This window comes from Convolutriloba macropyga, chromosome 10 (genome assembly GCF_964194025.1).
Source record: "Convolutriloba macropyga chromosome 10, txConMacr16.3, whole genome shotgun sequence".
NCBI classification, from domain to species: Eukaryota; Metazoa; Xenacoelomorpha; order Acoela; family Convolutidae; genus Convolutriloba; species Convolutriloba macropyga.
Window position 1 is genome coordinate 48,004,882 of NC_134477.1, and position 23,484 is coordinate 48,028,365.

Sequence of the window (23,484 nt, forward strand, 5' to 3'; positions counted from 1 at the left end):
GCTTTTAAATTTAGATATTGTGTTTAAATCCAGAAATTGAAATTTTTGTTTCTGCTTATTTTATTGTTTGCTTCTTTCTAGTTTTTTTAATGGCAGATCTCGTGAGCGCTGTAATGAGGTGTGGCATTATGTAATTCGATCTGCAGTTTGGTTGTGTAACAATTTTGTTGAACTCAAACCTCTATTTTTGATTATCTCTTCATTTGGTTGACAAATATGTCAAAATGATAGATGAGCTCGGGTCGGAACATCATGTGCGAACGCACATTAACGGGCGGCCTTGTTTTTAGTATCAATTTAGTAAAAGACGATCATATGTATCGGAGCTTACTAGTCTTGTATTTTCATATAAGGACCGAATTTGGTGTGTTTTTCACACTTCCCTCTGATAAGCCATTTAGGTCTTACTAATAAATTAGTCTTCTCAATCCCAAAATATAGTTCTTTCTGTCAGATCATAGGCTGAGAACTTCTTGGGAATTGGTTTTCAACTAATGTATGGAGTATTCAATTTTCTTTTTGAGCTCTTTTATGAGCTCCGAGAATGTGATTATTTTGAACGCTTATGTTATCAGAAATCAACACTGATTTCTTTTTTTACTACGTTTCCGCTTTTTCTAGTTATCGCGTTATCTCACAGTTGCTGTTGAGTTTCTTGGTTGAGCGTTTACGACGAACTCTGACATTTTTTTTGACGTTTCCCTACCAATTTCAAACAATTTCCAGGCTTTGATGGTTGTTTTTTGATCTTTTTGTGAAGGTTTCTCTGCCATTTTTGACAATTTCAAGACGTTCTTCACAATGTGTCAAATCTTCGCTAAGACTTTGACCCAAGATTTTTTTTTGATGTCTCAAGACTAGATTTAAGACGCGCCAACTCTAAAAATTGGCATGATCAAAGCTCTGATACAGTGCTGATCCAACACTTGACGTTCAGTCCGGGGTTTAAAATTGATGTAAAAAATGTGAACCTTAGAAAACTTTTCCGTTATTTTTTTGTTTCCCCTAATTGCTCAAAAAAGTGAGAAAACTGAAAATTAAAAAAAAAAAGAGGTTCACGAATCAAATTTCTTTTTGGTAATCTCTCTGAAGTCTAACAAAAAAATCTCAATACTCTGGATATGAAAAATATCCTAAGTTGAAGTTGAACAGATTGCAGTAAAGGCAAACCAAATGACACAATTTGACAGATTGTAAACAAAGCAAGAATGATACTTTTAAAATTGTATTAATCTTAACTGGTAAACTTTGTTACCGTTGTTCTTGGAACTGACAGTGAATGATGCAATCTGATTAAATGATGCCACATAAATACAGTTAACAATGAATGACTTATTCTGAAACCAGTAAAACAGCTTTTAAATTGCCAGATGATGAGCTCCAAAAATTGTCATTGTTCCTAGTTAAAAGAAACACGGGGAACAAAAAATTCAAAATCTGATGTTCAATTCTACCTATCTATTATAAGAGCTCTTAGAAGCGGTTTTTCCGTTCAAAAAGAGATTTTTTTCCTAACTTAGGTGCAGAGGGTAAAAGAAAAGCAATTGATATTCCATAGGTAAATTATGCAAGTTTTGCAAACATTTATTCTTTTGACCAGAAGCTGACATCCCAGGTACCTGTGATACGTATGGATACCTAAATATATATCGAAACCTTTATGTGTACGAAATTAGTTATCCTCTATATCTATAATTATATCATGCGTTTTTATAACTAAAAGTTATGACTTCTATTTATTCACCTATATTAATATTCCCGTTAGTCTACTAAATTATTTCATATTTTGTTCATGCTAGTTTATTAAAAGTAATCATAATTTCACTTAGTCAGTTTGAATTCAAGTTACTCTGCAAACGCTCTTCATATTCCTGAGTTAAACTTAGCAGTGGATTCGCACCGCGTTTCCAATATTCAGAATTCGTAAAACACAATTATTTGTGTATTCGCTCAGCAATTCCTAACACATTCTTGAGACAAAGTATTCGCAACGCGAATCCTAAACTATTCAATAAGATAAAGTATAACATGGCGCAGTCAGCGACAAAGGACAGCGGCAAATCCCCACTTGGAATTCAACCCTTTTGGGAAAAGGCGACACTAGAACCCCCAATTCGCTGGGAGTATTGGAGAATACAATTGAAACTCGCAATCTTCGCCCGAGAAGGAATTGAAACGGACCTCCTCTTGGTGGACCCTCCAGAACATGTTCTCTTGCCTCCTGAACCAGCATATGAGGCCACAGTTGACAACCCGACGGCACAATCAGAGCGAGACCGACGTACCCGCAATGAGCAGGCAAAAACAGCGTGGAAAAATCAGTGTCAACGTGTTATAGCAGTCGACATACTTTGCGGTGACAAACCGTGGAAGTTATGTGATCGGAAAGCATCTTCTTTGATGTACTTGAGCTTAGGCATGGAAGGGAGGCGCGTATTCAACTCAAAGAATTGGACCGTCAATCTCGAAACAATCTCAACGAAGGATCTTTGGGATGTTCTAAATACAACTTTCATTCGGATCCATAATATAACCTTCGATAGATATCTCTTCCTCACACGAAAACAGCAAAAGGGAAAATCTATTGAGAAGTTCTATGGACATCTCAAAGAACTTTCAGAAAACTGTGATCTAGGAGATAAAGGAGACACTATCATCCGGGACGTCTTTATCGCGAACATGCAAAATGAAGACATTCAAAAGAAGCTTCTTAAAGACACAGTAGACCGGAAAAAGCATTGGCAATAGCAATTAATATCGAGATGGGTACGCTCAACCAACTAAAAATGAATGCAAGTAAAACCGAGTCACCTTCAACCAAGTGCAACGGATGCGCATCGCGAATGCTACCCTTCTCTCCAATATGAATACAAAAGCACGGAAAAAGCCTACAACCTGTCATTTCTGTGGATCTAGTTGGACCTCTGACCACCGTAATAAATGTCCCGCTTGGGGAAAAGGATGCAATAACTGTTGTATTGAAAACCACTTCGCAAAGGTTTGTCGCAAACCTAAAGATCCCAGTTCGTACCCAAAACCTAAGCCGCGGGTCAATAACGTAGAAAAAGATCATCAAAATGAAGATGTCAATCAAATGTAGGCCAATTTTGATCCTGATTTGGAGTCAAACTATTCTTCAGATGAAGATAATTGTGTAGCAGTAGTATCTTCAACAGATTCCACAATTTCGGTGGACGCAATCAATCTTCCTGTAATTTTCGGCAATACATCAGCAAATGTTTTGGTGGATTCGGGCAGCGTATGCACAATAATAAATGAATCCTTGGCGAACTCCATCATTTCCCATGACTCAAAATGGAAGTGGATACGCGAAGCGAATCCTAAACAATTGAAAACATTTTCAAATGAGCCTATTCATACGGTGGGCATTCTCCAAACTTCAATTCAAAGCAGCAATTGGTACGCGAATCCAATAGAAACTCAAGTAGTGGCGGATGGACATCGTTCTCTATTGGGTAGAGATTTGTTTCCAGTTCTTGGACTCTCAATACAACAATCAAATAATCATATAACAATCAATCAGGTAGATCAAGAATATTGCCCAATCAAAAAACAGATTGCTACTGATTATCTTGACCTAATCTCCAGAATTGGTAAGTCCAAAGTACATACAGTTCGTTCAAAATTCCACAAACATTATACTCCATCACACCAAAAAGGCCGCCGTGTTCCTATAAACTTATTAGACAAAGTATCCGCTGAGCTAAAGAAACTTTCTGAACAAGGACACATTGAAAAACTACAAGAATGTTCGGATAAAAACTTCATTTCTCCCATTGTGATTACGGTCAAAAAGGACAAATCTGTAAAATTAGCTCTTGATTCGAAAATATTAAATAAAGCGATCCACAAAAACAAGTATCAAATGCCAAATATAGATAGTCTTATCGATTCAATTTCACAACATATTAATAAATCAAATCTGGGAGATAATGTCTATTTTTCAACGATCGATTTAAAATATGCCTATAGCCAACTAAAGCTGCATCCGGATACCGCACGTCATTGTAATTTCAATATCATTTGCGGCGAAGCAACAGGTACGTATCGTTTTAAAACGGGATTTTATGGCCTTACGGATATGCCGGCCGAGTTTCAAAAGGCAATGGATTACACATTGGTTGGGCTGACTAACACATACTGTTTTCTGGATGACATAATTGTAGTTAGCAAAGGCACCAAGGAATCGCACCTCAAATACGTGTACAAATGTCTGCAAAAACTCGAAGCGGATAACCTTAGAATTAATTTAACCAAATGACACTTCGCAAAACATCAAATAAATTGGCTTGGCTTCACATTCTCACAAAGTGGTGTTAAACCTATAGAATCTAAAACAGCGGCAATTGCGGAAATCAAAGCTCCAAAAACATTGAAACAATTACGGTCATTCGTAGGTAGCGTTCATCATTTAAGCAAACTTATACCTAATCCTGCCAAAATATGCCACCCTCTTCGGCCCTTATTAAAGAAAAACGAAAAATTTATTTGGAATGAAAATCATCAATTACATTTTGAACATACCAAAACTGTTATTGCAAACGCTGCAGAAAATACTCATTTTAACCCAACACTGGAAACGCGAATCAAATGCGACGCATCCCGCCAAGGCTTAGGCGCTGCGCTTGAACAATTAGATTGTGAAGGGTGGAAAACAGTAGCTTTTGCATCTCGTTTTCTTAATAGCAATGAAGAACGCTATAGTATAAATTAACTCAAATTACTTGGGGTGGTTTGGGCCATTGAATATTTTAAATATTATCTATTTGGGAAGACTTTCACAGTTTTAACAGATCACAGAGCACTTCTTTCAGTCTTGAAATCACACCGCTCTAATAAATCCTACAACAGTAGATTAACACGATGGATTGACCGTTTGTTACCATTTGATTTTAACATCGAACATATTCCTGGTACTAGAATGGGCTTAGTTGACTATATTTCCCGACAACCAAATCAAAACGCTAAAAGTTTCAATCAATACGATGAGGAATTCATGGTAGCAACAATTTCCCGTATTCGCGACGCAATTACATCTTTATTTAGTCACGCGAATAAAATTCCTTTCCAAAAGCGGCACATAACCAGTAATTATAAGCAACAAGTAAACAAGACGCGCGTCCACTTTTGCAAACCTGCTAAAATTAGCACGAATAATTCAAATGCCTCAATTAATCCACTCATTACTCGAGCACTAGTAAACAATTACAATTCCGAATTCATTTCTAACTTTATTTGCCGTGCAAATCAATTCATTCAAAACACTACTGCATCCGCATCGCAAATCCAGTCAAATAATTTTAATTGTAATTTAGCCGCAAAAGCAGAAAATAAAGTAAACCACATAATAATGTCTGCAAAAAAAAGTGCCTCAATCTAATCCCCCAACTCCTGCTAATGCTCCCAAAGTAACTTTCCGCACTCAATCAACCCCAATAGCGACAACTAGCACGAGCCCTAACATTCATACCCCAATTTCATCATCACCCGAAATTCAAGACATTGAATTGTCCAAAGGGGAAATCTTTGAAAGTAATTTAAATCAACTCTTTACAAAATCATTCCTAGCGGTTCTAACAAGTAAGGACGCAGTATTAAAGGAAATCAGAGATTGTGTCCTCCAAGACGACGAGAACCGCTGTAAAGAAGTCAGCCCTTACATACATTCGTTTTGGAAGGACCTTCACGTGAGGTCCGGTTGCTTGTGTGTTGACGAGCGCGTCGCTATAGCCCAATTCAATAAAGGAAGCTGTACTGGAATCCATTCACATGACCCACCCTGGTAGTTGGGGCATGATTTCACTGTCTCAGTATGCATGGTGGCCATATATGCATAGAGAGATTCTAGCCAAAGCATCAGATTGCGTTCCGTGTACAGAAATTGGTAAGAATTTAAAACCTGTTATACCAAAATCAAAATGGTATCCGCATAAGGCTTGTCAAGAACCAAATGAAGAAATTGAAATTGACTGTGGGGGTCCGATAACAAATGATAAAGATAAAGATATTTACTTTTTGGCATGCATTGATCGTTATTCAAAGTATCCGACAGCTCGAATTTTTGAACATGCAAATGAGACAAATGTGGTAAAATTTCTCCGCGATTACGCTTATACTCATGGAATTCCACGAACAATCCGTTTAGATCAAGCCACTTGTTTAGTAGGTAAACAAGTTACAAACTACTGTAATGAAAATAATATTAACATTCTCGACGCGCCGGTCGGAGATCATAGAGCTATTGGATTAGTGGAGCGAAAGATACAGACAATTAAACGGCGGTTATCCTGTATGAAAACTGAAAATAAAGATTCATTTTCAACATCTAAAGCAATTAAACAAACAATTTCTGACTTACGAGTAACAAGACAGAAAACAACACAGATAACTCCGTTTGAAGCTCATTTTGGTCGTCTGGTGAATACTCCTTTGCGCAATATTAGCACATGTCCATCAAGTTTAAACTTAACATATGAAAAAAGTATTAATCACTATTTAGATGCTGATACAGTTCCTGTAGACAACTACCTCGATGATGCTGGATGGGTCAATCCTGAGAGAAGTGATCTGGAAATTGAGACAGCGATGAACAAGGCACAACAAGATGCAGGCTTCCGCTATCGTGACTCCGACAATAGGGAATCGCGGTTCATAATACACCCCAAACTCACGAACCCCATTCCGAGAACGGAAAAGTCATTAATTGTGAAGCTAGCGCGAAAACTACCAAACAAAAAGAGGGCGAAAAGACAGCTCGCTGGGCTATACAAAGTTTTAAAACCCGGATCATTCGTCACTAAATCCTCCCCCACGACAACTATAATTAACGAACCGGGGCGATCACCAGTTAAAGTCAGAGATAGTGATTTGGCAATGGCAAAGTTTGGCACCAAAGCTGAAAGATCCACTAATCTCTGGGCATACGCACAAAGGCGTCCTGCGCCCTATGAGCAAACAACAGAAATAAAGATTGCCAAACACAGCAACGACATTAAAAAGCAAAAGCGAGGGGAAACCCAAATTCGACAACGACATCGAGACACTACTTCAGTTGTTTCCTCTGTCAACTCAAACGTTTCTCCAGCCCTCACCGTACGCAAACCTACAAAACCGCAGCCCAAACGACGTCGAAATGCAGCTTCAATCAACGACAATGATAACGCGACAGCTCAGGAACAACAACTGATATCAATAGTACCCGCTCCACAAATGTCTTCTTCTCAAAACCAGCAGAATCAAGACACATATTCCGACCCGCAAAAACAACAAGGAACCCGAAAACGAAATCGGCCCCAATTTTACGGCTTCACAGACGCGGATATTTCACCAACCAGTTCTCTGACCTCTACTAGTTCAGGCAAACAGAAAAAACGCAAATCGAAAAAAGAGAAGAAGGATGCAGCAATCGCGAATACAGTGGTAGCCATGATTCAAAGTGCCGAACATTCAAGAATCCCCTCTCCCCCAAGACCGGACATTCAAATTGGCCAAGTTTCGCCACCAGATTCAAGAGTTAGATATCACGAATATGAACAAGAAAGAGAACTATCTGTTTGGGATGCAGAAAATGAAATTTAAGCTAAAAATTCAGTAAAACTGTCATAAACTACAATCACTTATTTAGTCTTGTTCCCGCTTCTTTAATCTAATTTTAATGTTAACCTTGCTTTTAATTTATTACAGTTGCTCTTCAATTGTTAGTCTTAAATTCATTCAAGTATTCGCCCTGCGAATCCATTTATTACTGTGTGTGCACTTAAATTATTCAGTGTAATGTATTCAGTTTACACGTTGAGAATTTTGAAGCGTATTCGCTTTACGATTCCAAAATTATTGAACATTTAGAATTTTATGTGCTGTAATTGTCTGTCAAGTGGTGATAATTTACATTCATTAGCACACACAACCCATGTACGATTGAAAGTCCTCAGACTTTTAAGCCTCGCATATACTTAAATTTTGATCGTTGTTATTCTTAAATTTAACATTTCCAGTACCTCTACAATTTTGAGATAAGTTATGTTCATCCCACTCGTTTGCATGTTTTGTGTTGATTCTAAAAAATTTTAAATACATTTAAAAATTTTTTTTGTCACGAGGGAAATGTGATACGTATGGATACCTAAATACATATCGAAACCTTTATGTGTACTAAATTAGTTATCCTCTATATCTATAATTATATCATGCGTTTTTATAACTAAAAGTTATGACTTCTATTTATTCACCTATATTAATATTCCCGTTAGTCTACTAAATTATTTCATATTTTGTTCATGCTAGTTTATTATAAGTAATCATAAATTCACTTAGTCAGTCTGAATTCAAGTTACTCTGCAAACGCTCTTCATATTCCTGAGTTAAACTTAGCAGTGGATTCGCACCGCGTTTCCAATAATCAGAATTCGTAAAACACAATTATTTGTGTATTCGCTCAGCAATTCCTAACACATACTTGAGACAAAGTATTCGCAACGCGAATCCTAAACTATTCAATAAGATAAAGTATAACAGTACCATAACTACTAACAACCAAATTAATAGGTGCGTGTCATGAAAAACAAAATAAAACAGCTTTCTCTCTCATCAGCTCTGAACTTTTTTTTAAATTGATCAAAACTTTGGTTAAACTTTTACTTTCAACTCAAAAACATCAGTTTCACAACCCAACATCAGTGGATCAGATCTTCAACGCAAATTTGACAATTAACGCTGAAAAACGTCTGATAGAGTTCAATTCAACCACCAAAATGATGTACAGCAACTATTCATGAGGTAGGATTTATCACATTCCTGGTGTTCCTCAATGCGGTTGCAGAGGTAGAGACTATATAGATATCTTCAACTTAAAACTTAAAGGTTTTTATGTGAACAAAAACTGTTTGGCTAGTGATTAGTGTGTGAAGGCACTAATGTAATGAAGGAAAAAAGTGAATATGCCTACATTTTTAAAGCGAAGTATTCATAAAGAACCTCAAAAACGTTCACGGCTGGCTGAGTAAAGATCAAGTATTTGCAATGGCTCCAGAGCAGAAATAAGCTTCAGATTTGAGTTCACAGGAATTTTAGTTCAGACTACTGCTTTTTCGTAATAAAAAAATCAAAACTTGGAAGTCTGAAACATTTTTTGTCAGAAGCATTACAAAGAAAGCAACTAAGAAAGCTTCAAAACACTACGATTAGAGATTTTATCAGGAATTGTAGAGCTTTAAAATGTTCAGATGAAATTGGCAGAAATAATATCAGTTCACCATTGTCATTGTATTGTCATCTCAACTTTAAGGCTATCAACCCATTGCTACTTTTGGCTATGTATATTTGTATATCTAGCAAGGTAAGGTCTGCCTCAGAAAATTTTTTAAAAATTTCTCTCGACTTGAATTAACTATAACGCAATAACCACGATAGTCTTTGAGGTTGGTTGTTCACTCATATAATCGTATAAATTGCCACAGATCACGTTATTATACGAAATTTCACGAAAAAAGTTACTCAAGTTTTACATAATCGGAATTTTAATGAAATGTTGCTGTTGCTGATTGTTCATTGCTATGTTCGTTCGGCGTGCGCGAAGTAATTTCTATGGTAAAAGCTGGATAGGAAATAAATAGAGCAATTTCACTCTCGGACTGTGCTCAAAATATCTGATTCAGGACTTTTCTCGAAAACTGCTTTTCAATTTTTTTAAATTTTAGCAATCTTTTACCCAAAGAATCACCTTGTAGGGGCCAAAAAAGAATTTGCATTCAAACGCAGGAACAGGAATACTATCCTTTTCACATTGCCACAAAATTCCTCAAAATGTTTTAACATTTTGCTACAAGTACAAACAACAGGGAGGGCTGGCAATTTAACAAGCCATTGGTCATCTGGTACTTACGGCTACCGCAGACCATGGAGAGCCTACCTGATTCGCCTATTCATACCACATGGGTCATACTATCTTGCCAAGTATTCTAAGAGTAGGCAACCCTACACTCAGTGAGGTTTCACAACATGGTTTCCTGGAAAGAGCGCAGCCTGTCAATACTCCGAGGAATCAGTCGTTTTGGTGACGTCCATGGTCGTCTCTGATGTCCTCCGGGTTTCTTTTTCTAACTTAACCTACTTTCTGAAAACGCTTCATTTATTTTTTGAGTTCCTCAGGGACTTTTTAAGTAGGTTAAAGAGGACAGCAGGTATTCATCTTTATATTTTGAAGTCTAACAAAGAATCAATACCCAATTAATTAAAGCTGTACTGAAAGAATTAGGTTATACTATAAGGATGAGAAGCAAAGCTATTTTATCTTATAGCCGTACAATGCTCCCCTATAAAAACACAATAATTATTTAAAAGTCACTTAGTATTAATCAATATTAGGTTTCCTTTTCCTCCAGAGAACAACGTAGAAATTTCTTTTACAGCTAAGCATCTCAAGATTAAGCACCGATTTGGCTGAATACAAGCTTTAATCCCTAAGAATAGAAGAAGAAGTCAAGGTAAAGCAAACAATGGCTGAATTTCTGATATGATTTAATCAGGAATCATAGTCACGTGATAAACTAATTTCTTCTTCGCGCGTCTCTATTCAACGCTTGATTAACACAAGTTATAGCCAGAAAGATTGTCTGATGAAGGGGCTTAAATTTAACTGTATATACAACTGACAAACTTGAGCTCGAACTTCTCAGACAAAGTCTGATACACAGCCAATCAGTTTCTTATTAGACAACCACATACTGATTTCGTTCCTCAGTATAGGATATTTAGCGTTTTGGGATCACCCAGGCCGAGGTGGTCAGACCGAATTGAGCCCAGATCAGACAATCTTCGAGCGCACACATGTTCTCGGTGCGCTAGAATTACAATGACTGGAAAAGGCTTCGAGCGCACTTTTGTCTGGACAATGGTCTAGAACTTGCCTGATCAGAGGTCACTTCGGTCTCGGACGGTCTGATCAGAGGCATTTTCAAGCGCACGCTAGTTTGATCAGAGGCCGATTCGAGCGCACACTTGTCTGAGGCTAAGTAGAGCTAATTTTTTTTGAAGTTGTTTTCTTAAATGATATTTGTTGTCTCTGGTAAGAGTCAACAATAAAGCAGCATTCTGATCAGTACTTTATCTGAAAACTTGATGAGGTTGATCAGAACCGAGGGGTCCAGCTGATAGCAACTTCCGGTCCCCTCAAGAAAGGATTTTCATAAATATTAACAATTTATGTACAACCATTCGTTAAAAGAAGTTTAATACATATTAAGAAAATGTTTCAGTTTAAAAAGAAGTATTGAAGAAGAAAGTTCTCGTTAAAACTGAGTTCTGTTCCTGTTGTATTAAAGACTTCTTCTGCCTCCGGTGCACTCAGCCATTTCAAGCACCATGTAGGGCTTCTACTGGCTGAACTTGGCATTTCAAAAAGATAATGGATCGGATACATGGCTAGCCTCGTAGGAGATGATGTGATCGGCAATTTTCTTTATCATAAGGTAAGTAACAGGTTCTGTTAATTAATTAAAACGAAAAAAAAATGTCAGGATATTAAAAGTTTGATGACGTTGGTGGGACTCGAACCTCATTGTGTGGATGTCAGAATTTTAATCGATATTACTGCACTGCACTAAGTTTTCTTCTGTATTTGGAGGTGTTTTGCATCATAGTTTCATTGTTTTCAGTTTGGAATTGTCTGAAAAATTGAGACGGATAAAATTGGCTCATCCTGAGTCTCGAACCCACGCGCGAATTGTTAATATCCAGTTAGCTGACCGCGCTAAGTTCCATGTTGGATGGCGCATATTTTCAACTTATACTTTTTCGATCGCAATACCAATTAACTTCCAACCAATTAAAGCAGATAGGTAGTATAAAACAAATAATCTTATTTCGTATAATATAATAGTCGTCAGTCTAAGGAGAACAAATGCTAAAATTTTCTGTTCGAAAAGGGAGGACTGAAAAAGTGAAATTTAACTTTGTTTTAATTTCATAAAGAAAAGTGAATAAAAAAAATCAAAACGGACAAAAAATAAGAAGTGCTTGATTAAAACTGCTACGCTGACCTAACCATAAAACCACTGAAACCAAACCGCGCGTAGCACAGAACAAGATATAGTTTAATAACAAAATTGCACTGTTATGGTTCTAATCTTTAAATCAGTGGAGTAACGCAATTGCCGTTCCTTGTAACTTGTAAAACATGTTGTAGAAATTGTAAAGATATGCAAATAAAGAACAATGAATGCGCAGGGGTTTGAACTTCCATCGACCCCATTTAACAATTTCTTGTTCGCGCTTTTAGCCACTGCACCATTCTGTTGATTTTGAAGTTTAAGAGATAAGTTGATAAAAACAGCTGGGAGCGACAAGAGCTGCGAAAAGGTTAAAAGAAGAGGATTTTGGATCAAATTAGATAAAGAGGTTTTTATGCAAAACTGTCTAAGTTCATTTATTCAGTTATAAACAAAAATTAACGGCATACTCAATAAATTTATTGGCACTTTTTTGGTTTTTCATTAGGAATACATTTAAAATTGGCTTTTCGTTATTGGAATATAGGATTCATAACATCGATTTTTATGAAATAAATATATTATAGCTATATTGAGGGATTTGTTCATGTTCAAAATCTCATTCTCTGATCAGACAATTTTGAACGCACTTTAGTCTAACTAGGGGTAACTTCGAGCGCACTTTTGGCTAATCAGAGGTGATTTCGAATGCACTTTTGTCTGATCAGAGATGATTTCGAGCGCAATTCAGTCTGATCAGAGGCTATTTCGAGCGCACACTATCAGGGGATGACTTTCGAGCGCACAGTAATCTGATCAGAGGAGGTTTTCGAGCGCACTTTAAGCTACAAGGGCTTCAAGCGCACGATAGTCTAATCAGAAGACACTTCAGTCTGGGTCGGTCTGATCAGAGGTTGCTTTTGTCTGAGACGGTCTGATCAGAAGCCAATTTGGTCTGGACCTCAACTTGGGCATAGACTTCAAATGGACGGAGACACTACTCAACCGTAACTCCAGCAGTTTGGTGCGCGAGTCTGCTCCAGAGCTCAAGACATCAAATTGCACGAGTAATGTTAGTGGCAGCGGATGTTTGTCATTGTCTTCCCAAGATTTTTCCTTGTCGAGGCATGTGACTTCTAAGAATAGTGACTTATAGACTTATAGGATAGTGAAAACTCAATGAGCATCAAAACACATGCAAGGAGATTTGAAATAAAGAACTGCAGGCTTTATATGATTACCAAAAGTTACTCTAAGTCGTATTCTTCGAAAAAATTCTTCAAAAACTCCTGTGGTAAATCAAATTTACCAGAAAGAACAAAATCTAGTTGATCTAAAATTTTTTTGCCGCTTGCTCATTTCATTTTGGCTTGAGCTTACAGGAATCAAGCTCCACTATCACTTCGTCGGAGTGGACGTATACAGTTTTTAATAATGTTACCAACGTTATATAATAAGTCAATAACCATTACAAAAAGTCACCGTAAGTTATACTAAGGTTTTTATTTAAGATTTCTAGCAAGCAAGTTACCATTTTGAATCACATTTTGCCCAATACTTGTGCAAACTGTTTAGCCTAAACATCAAACACACATTCTCATCGAATAGTGCATAGACAACACTGCATCGATTTTGGTTCACTAGATAACTCTAGTTTGGGAACTTTGGAAAATTAATTTTTTCATTGAAGCATTGGTGCGTCAGTTTATACACGTAACCTTGCCTGAGACAAATTGGGAGTTCAAAATAGCCAAAAACCCACTGAATTCTGGCTATATTTGTAGAAACTTCTGGAATTACTCTGGCAAATTACTTGTTTTGAAATTCTGTACACTCCCGCTCCCTGCCGTCTATTAAAGTGAGGCTTTTACCCAATCAGAATGGCATTATTATAGTTGTAGTGGCCAGCCTAGGCTATGCAAACCATTATTGGTTCAGAAGTCAAAGATATCAAAATTTAAAAAAAGTGTAAAAAAAAACAATCAAGGAATGGGAAAGTATTAAAAAATGTTTTGAATTAGAGTTATCACGTGCTAATTGTAAACGTGCTAATTGTAAACGTTATCACGTGCTCAAACGGAAAATATCCCATCTCTTAATGTGTATATCTCGGGCTTCAAATATGCATTCAAAGATTTTGGTGAAAATCTTCAATTATAAACTACATTAAATATCGCATCTAGCACACAGAAAATCAGATGTTTATTAATAGTGCTATCTTTGAACGATGAAACCACCTCAAAAGCAACTTTCATTGCGTTGTTCTCAGACAGTTGACCTTTACTCTTCAGCAAAATTTGTGTTAATTGTCGAATTGTTTGCTTTTCTGTCATTATTTTGTCCTCTAATTTTCTCTCTTGATCGTCAAGTTCGACCAATTTTGAATTCGGCCAAATGAAATTGGTGACCAGTTGAACCAATTTTCTAGCCATTGATACGTTCAGCAACTCTCGCTTGAGGGCTTCTATCTGTGCAGTTATCCGATTCCCGATTAGAAGAAAAATGATATCTTGCAGAAAACAAAACTTCGTCAAATTGTACGGCAAAAAATTGAATAAAATTTGACCGAAACTCAAAATTGAGATATTTAATGGCAAAACTGATTCGGAAATATTTGTTCGGCAATTTTCTGATCTAAAAACGCTAAGTTGAGTTAAACAAATTGAAAGAGGATTTTCAATTTTGTCGTCTTCGCAAATTTGTGTTGTTGTTGAATTGTCGACAAGGTTACGTATGAATTGGCCATTGATTTTGTGGAAATCTGAATATTCGTTCACATTGTAAGTGTAGGTGACTTTGCAGATCGTTTGGGCAAAACTGGCCGCGTTGATAGCCCCAACAAGCTAAAAAAACAAAAATTATTTTCAAAGTAGGTTGAGAGTTCAATCCCCCACCTCCGTGAAGCTGTCTATGTGAGGATGAGCTCTTACTTAACCATAGCTTCAGGTTGACCATAGCCTGACCAATGTTGGCTGCAATAATGGTACCATGTGAAAGTTTCAGACGCAAAAAGTGGCCATATTCACCAAAAAAAAGTGACCATATCACCATGCTGCTGATAAAAAGAATAGTCTGAAATGTGGGAATAATAAGAAGAGGGACAGCAGAGAACAGGCCTAATGCTGTTCCGCTTCGATTACGCAGGAACAAAAGTTACGTTTTTTTTAGCGATCTAGTGATTTCGAGCTCCAGTGCGAAGCTGACCGTGTCATGCATCTCGTCCGCTGTGGGATTTAATATGGAAATTTAATATGCGGGCTGGCTATCGTGACGTGACAGGCCTGCCACGTAAAATCTTTAAACGGTTATCTCGAAAACTTTTTTGGCATTAAATGGCTATTTCTTAATTCGGCTTGGTTGTCTATCGGCTTGCTTATCATCAACTTAGCAAATCACTCAATTCATAGAATGTTTTGATGTTTTTAAAAAACAAAAAAAATACATAAAACCAATATCCACTAGGGGAATAAGAAAAACACGAATTGGTTACATAACTAGCAACGAATACAACAAAGCTAACGGCTTCAATGCGTTTACAAAATCTTTGCTTTCTACAAATAGAAACAAAACTACCAGATCAAGAACAATGTTATAGGTAAAAAAGCTTTGAAAAGTAAGTTAAAACACAGTGAATTATCCATAGCCTTGTCAAGAAGCAAGAAAGTTATTGGAAAAAATCTTCAGTGTATTCGCATGTGTGTGGATTGACAAGTATGACAATTTTTAGGCCCAAACTAAAAAATTCGTTTCAGAGACCCCGATGTTAACAACCAAAAGAGTAAGGGACAAAATTACAGAAATTAAAAAATACATAGAAAACGATAGCAACCGCTTAGCCCAGAAAAAATTTTTAAAATATCTTCTTTTCTCAATAATAAGTTTTATTTAGACCTGGATTGCGGAGACTCAGAAACTCGTAAATAACTTGCAACAATTTTATCTTGAATGACAGAATCAGTGAAATTGAAAAAAAGGGCAGATAAATGAGGATATTGACAAAATCTTAATTCTTTTGATAATTTCTGTTCCATCTGGTGTCTGATTTCCTTTCGCATACAGTTTTCTATAGAAATTAGTAAATGAATTCATGATTTTGTCAATATCTTCACTTATCTGCCTTCTTCGTTTTTCAACCGCACAGATGCTTCCATTCACAAGATATTTTAGAGCTCCAGAGTCTCCGCAATTCAGGTCTAAATAAAATTTTCAATTCAGTAAAAAGATTCTTTCAAATGTTTTTCTGGGCTAGGCGGGCGTCATCACGTTTCATGTATTTCGTCATTAAGACCTTCAATTTCTGTGTTGGACTTTAAAATGGTCGTAATCGTAATTGACCTCACATTCAAATACATTAAAAGTTGCCTCAAAAATTTTAAGAATGTAATCAGCCGTTAGGGTTGCTCGCAAGAAAATGTAACTAACGTAGGAAAAAGCACCTCAATATACTGAACTCATCAAACCCGATTAAAATCGTGAATTGAGTTAAGAAAAAAAGATACAGAAAATGAAAAATTGTAACTCTATTTATTGTTTTAAAACTTTGCGTTCTTTCCGACTATAGACCCCCCTGAAAATATAGCTCTACCATTATGATATATTAATTTTGATTGGGGGGGGGCTATAGGTTATCTGACCACTAAGCTGGAGAGGTTTTAATAGGAAAGACGCAAATTTTGTAATGAAACTTGATTTTTGCTCTTTTCGCATCTTTCTCACTTTTATGGCTACAAATATTGGTTGGTCCTACCACACCCATTGTGATTTAATGATGTTAACAAGACTCTATCTAGACCTAGACGATTAAAAACAGACCGTTAAAAATAAACCTATTGTTTCTTTCCTAAACCCCACACCCAGCTAAGTAGATATGTAACTTTCACGCCACCCTACAGGAGCAAGTGCGATTTTTCAATTCGGGATTTTCTATACGACAACAATCAAATTGCGGATTTTTAGTGGGCAAATAGTTTCTACATCCCCTAGCGGCACGTGCCAATTTATACATAGCAAGGTGCTGTACAGCAACTCATAAGTTAAAACCGGGTGCATACAAAACAAGGGAGGAGCAGATTATTTTGTTTTATTTGGGGTCAAAGAGATACACTGGCGCGGAAAAATAGATTCAAACAATGATTTAGATCTTTTCCGTACTTGAAACACCCCCAGTACGTTATGCACACCCTGCTTACAGAGCATGTGCCCTTACTGTGTAAATAACAAAGTAAAAATATGGCACGTGCGTCCGGGGTTGCAAATAATACGCACCAACTGAGCTGAGTGGGTTCACAAAACGGAAAAGATCCTTTTCCAGAATTGTTACCTAGGTTTATGCGCCAGACCAAAAGTCGATATGTCAAGACCTTCCGAAACATTCCCAGACAGAAAGTACCCATATCCAGAGTTTCGTGCGTTGAAAATTGCCTATGTCAGTTTTCATCCGTTCCAATCCAGAATTTGTGCGCTCCAAAACTGAAAATATGTGCGTTCATGTCCAGACCATTATGCTATCAAAAATCCCGGATCTTTTCCGTTTCTGCCCCTCAGTACGTTATGTGCCGCCAGTTACAGAGCACGTGCCGTTACATAGTAGATCATTATGTAAAATTATAGCACGTGCGTCTGGGCGGTGCAAATAATATGCGCCCGCTAATTTGGAGGGAGCACAAACGGAAAAGAACCAAAGGCCCTATGTCTAGGTTTCCATGTGTTCAAAATTGCCTATATACGTGCGTTCCAATGATTTACGTGCGTTCCAAACCAAAATTGTACCTATTCTGTTTTGCCCCCCCCCAGCTTTGTGAGCATGAATCTTTTATGACCCCCAGGCGCACGTGCAATTTTCTTACAGAGTAGAGTGCTATATAACATATAATTTGTAGGTCATAAAAACACTGGAGGGCCGAAAAATAATTGATCTCAGGTTTTCATGCGTTCACGTGACGTAAAAAAAAAATTTGTGGGGCTTGAAGAACAATTGAAGAACAACAAATGTTTTTGTAATATCTAGCCCAAGAAACAGTCAAGAAATTGGATCTGTTCTGCCCCCCCCCCCCCCCCCCCCCCCCCCAGCTTAGTAGGCATAAATCTTTTATGACCCCCAGGCGCACGTGCTATTTTCTTACATAGTAACGTGCTATATAACAACACAATTTGATACTGGGGGTCATAAAAAATACTGGGGGGGGGGGGGGGGGGCGAAACAGAATAGATCCAAGAAATTTGAAATTATATAAGCGCATTACCGCCTAATTATATTCTATAAGTGAATTCTAAATTGTAAACTTCAATCTTATTCAATCGGGTGAAAGAATTATTTCACACATCAAACTTGCTATGGAGTCCCAGTGGATTTAGACTGTAAAACAGAAATCGTTTTTGCTATTCGTGCGTTCATTTTATTCCAGACCGTGTAATTTTGAACGCACGACGCCCCCAGTTGCGTTCTGTTAGAAGGTTGAGAGAACAACCTAATGTAAATTGTGCATAAGATAAGCTTGACCTAGCTTGACAAGAAGCTCTACTTGTTCAACGTATACTTGGCCAGTTATAAGAAGCAGTTATAAGGAACAAGAAAGAACGTGAGAACGGGTTATAAGAGATGCCCAAGTTCGAGAGCTTAAGACCAGTTGGTGTAAATGGGTAGCACACTAGGCTTGCAAGTAAGAGATGCTGGTTCGAATCCAGTACTGGTCCATTTTCACAGTAGTTGCACCTGCGTAGACCCCCTAACACGTTCAATTCGATCTGGACGTATCAACTTGGGGTCTGGGACCTCACTGGGTAAAAATTGCTAAATATGTGCCAAAATACATGCAGTCTCTACTTTGACTTACTTGGTGTAAATTTGGAAAATTGTTTGTAAAATGCCTTCACTGTGTCAATAATTAGATTAGAATGAGAATGAGGACCACTGTGACTGTCACGCAAATTACGGCTCCAATGATGAACCAGTTAACACTGCAAGCTTTGTTGCCTTTTTTCAGGGCCGAAATCTCCTCACTAGCCATCTTAGTCTTATATCAAATAAACAGCCCAGTCCAGGAAACGTGTACGTTCTTTTTCAGAGTTTCCAAATGCGAAACAAGCTTCTTAGTTACCGAAGTTAGTTCTGCATCTTGAATAGTTCTAAGAACAAAGCAGGACATTTCCCATTATGGCGCGTTTGTTATATGGGCACTATGCTGATGAGCAGTATATTGAGTGAGACCCAAAGTTTTTTCCCGCGAAGCGGGGGGTGGAGCGGGGAGTCCGAAACAGGGGTCTTTCCCATTTTAGCCCCCATTATGGTATGTTTACCATGATTCTATAGGTTATCTGACCACTAAGGGGCGAGGGTACTAAGGGGCGAGGGAGCTTTAAGGGGAAACACCCCGAAACAGAATATTTACATACATTCATACATCACTTAATAAATCTATTCTTGAATTTTCCAGGCAACAAAGGAGTCTTTTCTGCTACCCCCCCCCCCCCCCCCCCCCCCCAGCCCTATATAGCCGTTAATTTAGCACCCCCAAAATCTAAGTATTCGCTAATTTTAAGAGCCATATTTGCATTTAATTGATAATTATTATTATTATTATTATTATTGAAACAAGAGTGTGTGGTGTGGATCTATTCTGGTTTGTTGCTATTTTGTTACATAATGTGCTATCACAACATAAAATTTGGGATCTTTTCAACAATTGCCCCCCCCCCCCCCCCTTTGGTACCTAGTAGAGAATCGCCTCCCCTTCTGTGCTATACTTTACCACGATATTACTTGGCCTACAGTTTATATAGCCGAAATAATAGTTTAAGCGCAATTGCGGACCGCTGTTCATGGCCATGCCTCTCATGCGCTGTGGGATGTAATCCGGAAATCGCGGGTCGGTTATCGCGGCGAAGCGCGCCCACCGACCCCGCTAGTCGGAAATTCTTTTCGCTTTGTATTCCGAATCGGCTAGTTGCCATACCACGGTGTATTTTATTCTATTCAATTTAACATAGTATGTGCATGCGTGGAAAGTTATTAGTCGTCTCTGATTGGTTAATAAATGGCTAGCTGAAATTCTATTCAAGAATAGCCACCCCTTTTGCAAAAGGGGGGCAATTGTTGAAAAGATCCAAAATTTGTAACTGGGGGGCGTAAAAAAGTAAAAAAAACACTGGGGGGGGGGGGGGGACAGAATAGATCCGAGAGTGTCTAGGTACTTTGAAGGCAGTTTTATAGAATGGCTTCCTTATAAAATTAAAAACTGAGTCCTTATTAGCCGATAACACCAAAAATGATATAATACAATACTTTTTTTGGGTCTTTCCCATTATGTGTTTAAACCACACTATGTTTAACCCACAGTATGTTTAACAGTCTTTCCCACAGTATGTTTAAACATATATAAATGGAGGGGGGTTGCCAAACTAAGCGCGGGGGGGGGGGGCGCTAGTAGAAAAGATCCCAACCAAGATGCAGAAAGATTTCTGTAGGAAGTTATCCACTGATTGTTGATAGCAATTGTGCTTCTGCTTCACAGTTGAAATACAATGAAGCACGTGAGAATTTTGAACTCAATTATCTTTGATATTTCAATTAGCAGATAGATCTGCGGCTTTTTTAGGCGCTCAGCGTTTACGAATACGTCTTTACGTCTTTATTAAGGAAATCAGGATCTATTCTATCCCCCCCCCCCCCCCCCCAAAGCTTAGTGAGCATAAATTATTTTATGACCCCCAGGCACACGTGCTATTTTCTTACATAGTAACGTGCTATATAACATATAATTTAACTGGGGTTCATAAAAACAAGGGGGGGGGGGGGGGCAGAATAGATCCGGAAATCAATGCGATCTTTATGTTATTGTAAGTACAATTTGTAAAATTTGCGTGTGTCCTCAAATAGTATTGGGATGGCAAAAGGCGATAATTGCAAAAGGGGGATTGTTGAATCAGGACAATTTACCCAATGCCATTATACCCAACCTGTCGTTTCAGAACGACTAGCCGACTGTATAATAGAATCGCCCGTGTGACTTGATACAAAACTATTCCGACCGAATATCGGATTATATTGTAATCAACTTGCTAATTTGTCAGATCATTGAACGGGATCAAAGGGCATTTGTGTAAATTGGTAGTATGGCACTGGGTAAAATGGAATTGGGTAAATTGTCACGTAACAATTGACTGGAATTAAAGAGCAATTTCAAATTATTGGCCAATCAGAGAAGAGAATTCGCGGATCTTTTTCGAATAAGTATGGCTACGATAGGGGAGGAGATTGTTTACTGGTTACCAAAGGGAGGATTGTTGAAAAGATCTGGTACTTGGGGATTCTAATTTATATTTGGTTTTCTCTCAATTGAAAGAATTGTATGGTCATCTCCAATCTCCGGGCCACCGTTTCATAAGCACAATATATAAAGATCTCTTTCGGCCAAATAATGCTTATGCTAAAAGAGACGACCAGCATTATACAATGTTTAAGGATAGCAAAGAATTGCATGTTTTAATTTATCTACTTTTGCCGTATAACGTATTCACAAAGCTTTTACTGTTTATAGAACACTACTGTTGTATTCTGGTGGTGTTAAATGTAATTAATTATGGAGTGCTGTACCTATTATGCTGTTAATGCGCATTAAATGAGGTAATAAAAGCTTCTAAATAATTTATCTGCATTTAATCAACGGAAAAAATTAAGCGGCTTCACATTAATAATCAAAGTCTGAGAAAGCGCCTAGCCGCGCCAATAAGAAGTTAAGATCATATTTTCAGGGATCATTTCTTGAGTATGTATCTTCGCCTTCCGAGGCAAATTTGACAATTGTTGTCAGCTCGATGATGACAGATGGAGTGTCTCTTTAGCATGAGAGTGCAAGTGAAGTTTGACTTCTCTTGTGTCAATGATTGCTTGCCTTTCGGGGAAAATGGAGTTAACTCTATCTGAGAGCTCTTTTTAATATAGAACACTTATAGTAGGGGTGATTGCTGTCTTTGAAGTTATTAAAGTTAACACGCAGTAACAAAAGGGTCATTTCGTATTAGAAATTAATGTAGTATCCAACAACAGCTGCATAACTCATTTAAAGCGACGATATTTAATACTGTAGAGAGGAAACGACCTTCATTGTACGTTCAATAGAAGTATTTCCCAATCGTAGTTCTACTCGTCATCATTATAATTTATTCTTTTCAGCGCAGCTATGTGGCATATTTTTGTTCACTACTTGATGTAAATATTTGTGTTATCCAATACAATGATGCCAATTATCCTCGTTATATTCCCCCGTATAGCGTTTCAAAGGAAATTATAGTGTGTGAAATAATCAACGGTACCGCTTACATTTGATATATACCTTATCCCGCCGCTAGATACGCAGTCTGATCATGGTCGAGCGCGAAAGTCTGATCATAGTCGAGCCAGTTTTTGTGACTTCTTCTCCGACGGGAGGCGGAGTGAAAATTGCGAACTACCAAACTTGATAGATCGACAGATAAGAGAAATTACGAAAGGGTTTAGAGAGAGAGAATTTTAAGCGTCAGTCATGGTGGCAACCTGAAAGGCGATTTATGTAGTTCGTAGGATTGTATTACAGGTTGCGGATCTTTTCAACAATTGCCCCACCCCTCCCCCCCCCCCCCCCCTTGGTACCTAGTAGAGAATCGCCCCCTTGTGTGCTATACTTTACCACAATATTACTTGGCCTACAGTCTAGATAGCCGAATATCAGTTTAAGTGCAATTGCGGACCGCTGTTCACGGCCATGCCTCTCACACGCTGTGGGATGTAATCCGGAAATCGCGGGTCGGTTATCGAAAACTCTTTTCTCTTTGTATTCCAATTCGGCTAGTTGTGATAGCATGGCGTATTTTATGCTATTTAAGTTTAACATAGTATGAGACGTGGCCGGTCAATTGGCCGACATACAAATTAGCCGACACGCCTTGTTTAGCCGACACTTAAGCAAAATATGGCTACTCGAAAACCACAGCTCATGATAATACCCGCGCGCTAATTGGGTCAAGTAGCGTCCCTTTAGTTTCAAAACAAACAATATTTGGCTATTACTGCTAGCTAATTTGGCCATGCCTCAGCGGCCCGTGGGACTTGATATGAATCTATCACAACCGAACAAATTATTACGGCCGAACATAATTAAGTCGAAGCTTCTAATAACACTACTTAAAATATACAGTTCCGATTTCGGTCATTTTCACGTCGTTTTGATGAAATCTGTCGGCCACATTGGCGTGTCTTCTAATTTGTGTGTCGGCTAATACCCCTAGCCCCAGTATGAGAGTATGTGGAAAGTTATTACTCTTATCTTATTGGTTAATAAATCGCTCGCTAAATTCTATTCAAGAATAGCCCCCATTTTTGCTGGGGGTGGGGGTGGCAATCCGAGGTTGCGGATCTTTCCGTTTGTGCCCAAAAAACCAAATACATATAATTACATACATTTAATAGGATACGAAACAATCTTCTTTGCAAAAGAAAAATGGA

General features: G+C 37.9%; 1 long non-coding RNA gene and 1 other non-coding gene across 7 annotated transcripts; one reads left to right on the forward strand and one right to left on the reverse strand.

The window, feature by feature from the left end:
• Nucleotides 1-14,147: 14,147 nt before the first annotated feature.
• LOC142348624 (uncharacterized) lies at nt 14,148-20,559 on the reverse strand. Of its 6 annotated transcripts, none has more exons than XR_012760762.1 (3): nt 20,481-20,559; nt 18,839-19,093; nt 14,148-14,848 (listed from the first exon to the last, which is right to left on the reverse strand). It is a non-coding gene; the product is annotated as an uncharacterized LOC142348624 (long non-coding RNA). The 6 variants fall into 6 exon arrangements; XR_012760761.1 differs by having other exon boundaries at nt 18,839-19,090; nt 20,445-20,559; XR_012760760.1 differs by having other exon boundaries at nt 20,445-20,553.
• Nucleotides 20,560-21,739: 1,180 nt separating this feature from the next.
• LOC142348852 (small nucleolar RNA U3) lies at nt 21,740-21,932 on the forward strand. Its single transcript, XR_012760782.1, has one exon. It is a non-coding gene; the product is annotated as a small nucleolar RNA U3 (small nucleolar RNA).
• Nucleotides 21,933-23,484: the final 1,552 nt, after the last annotated feature.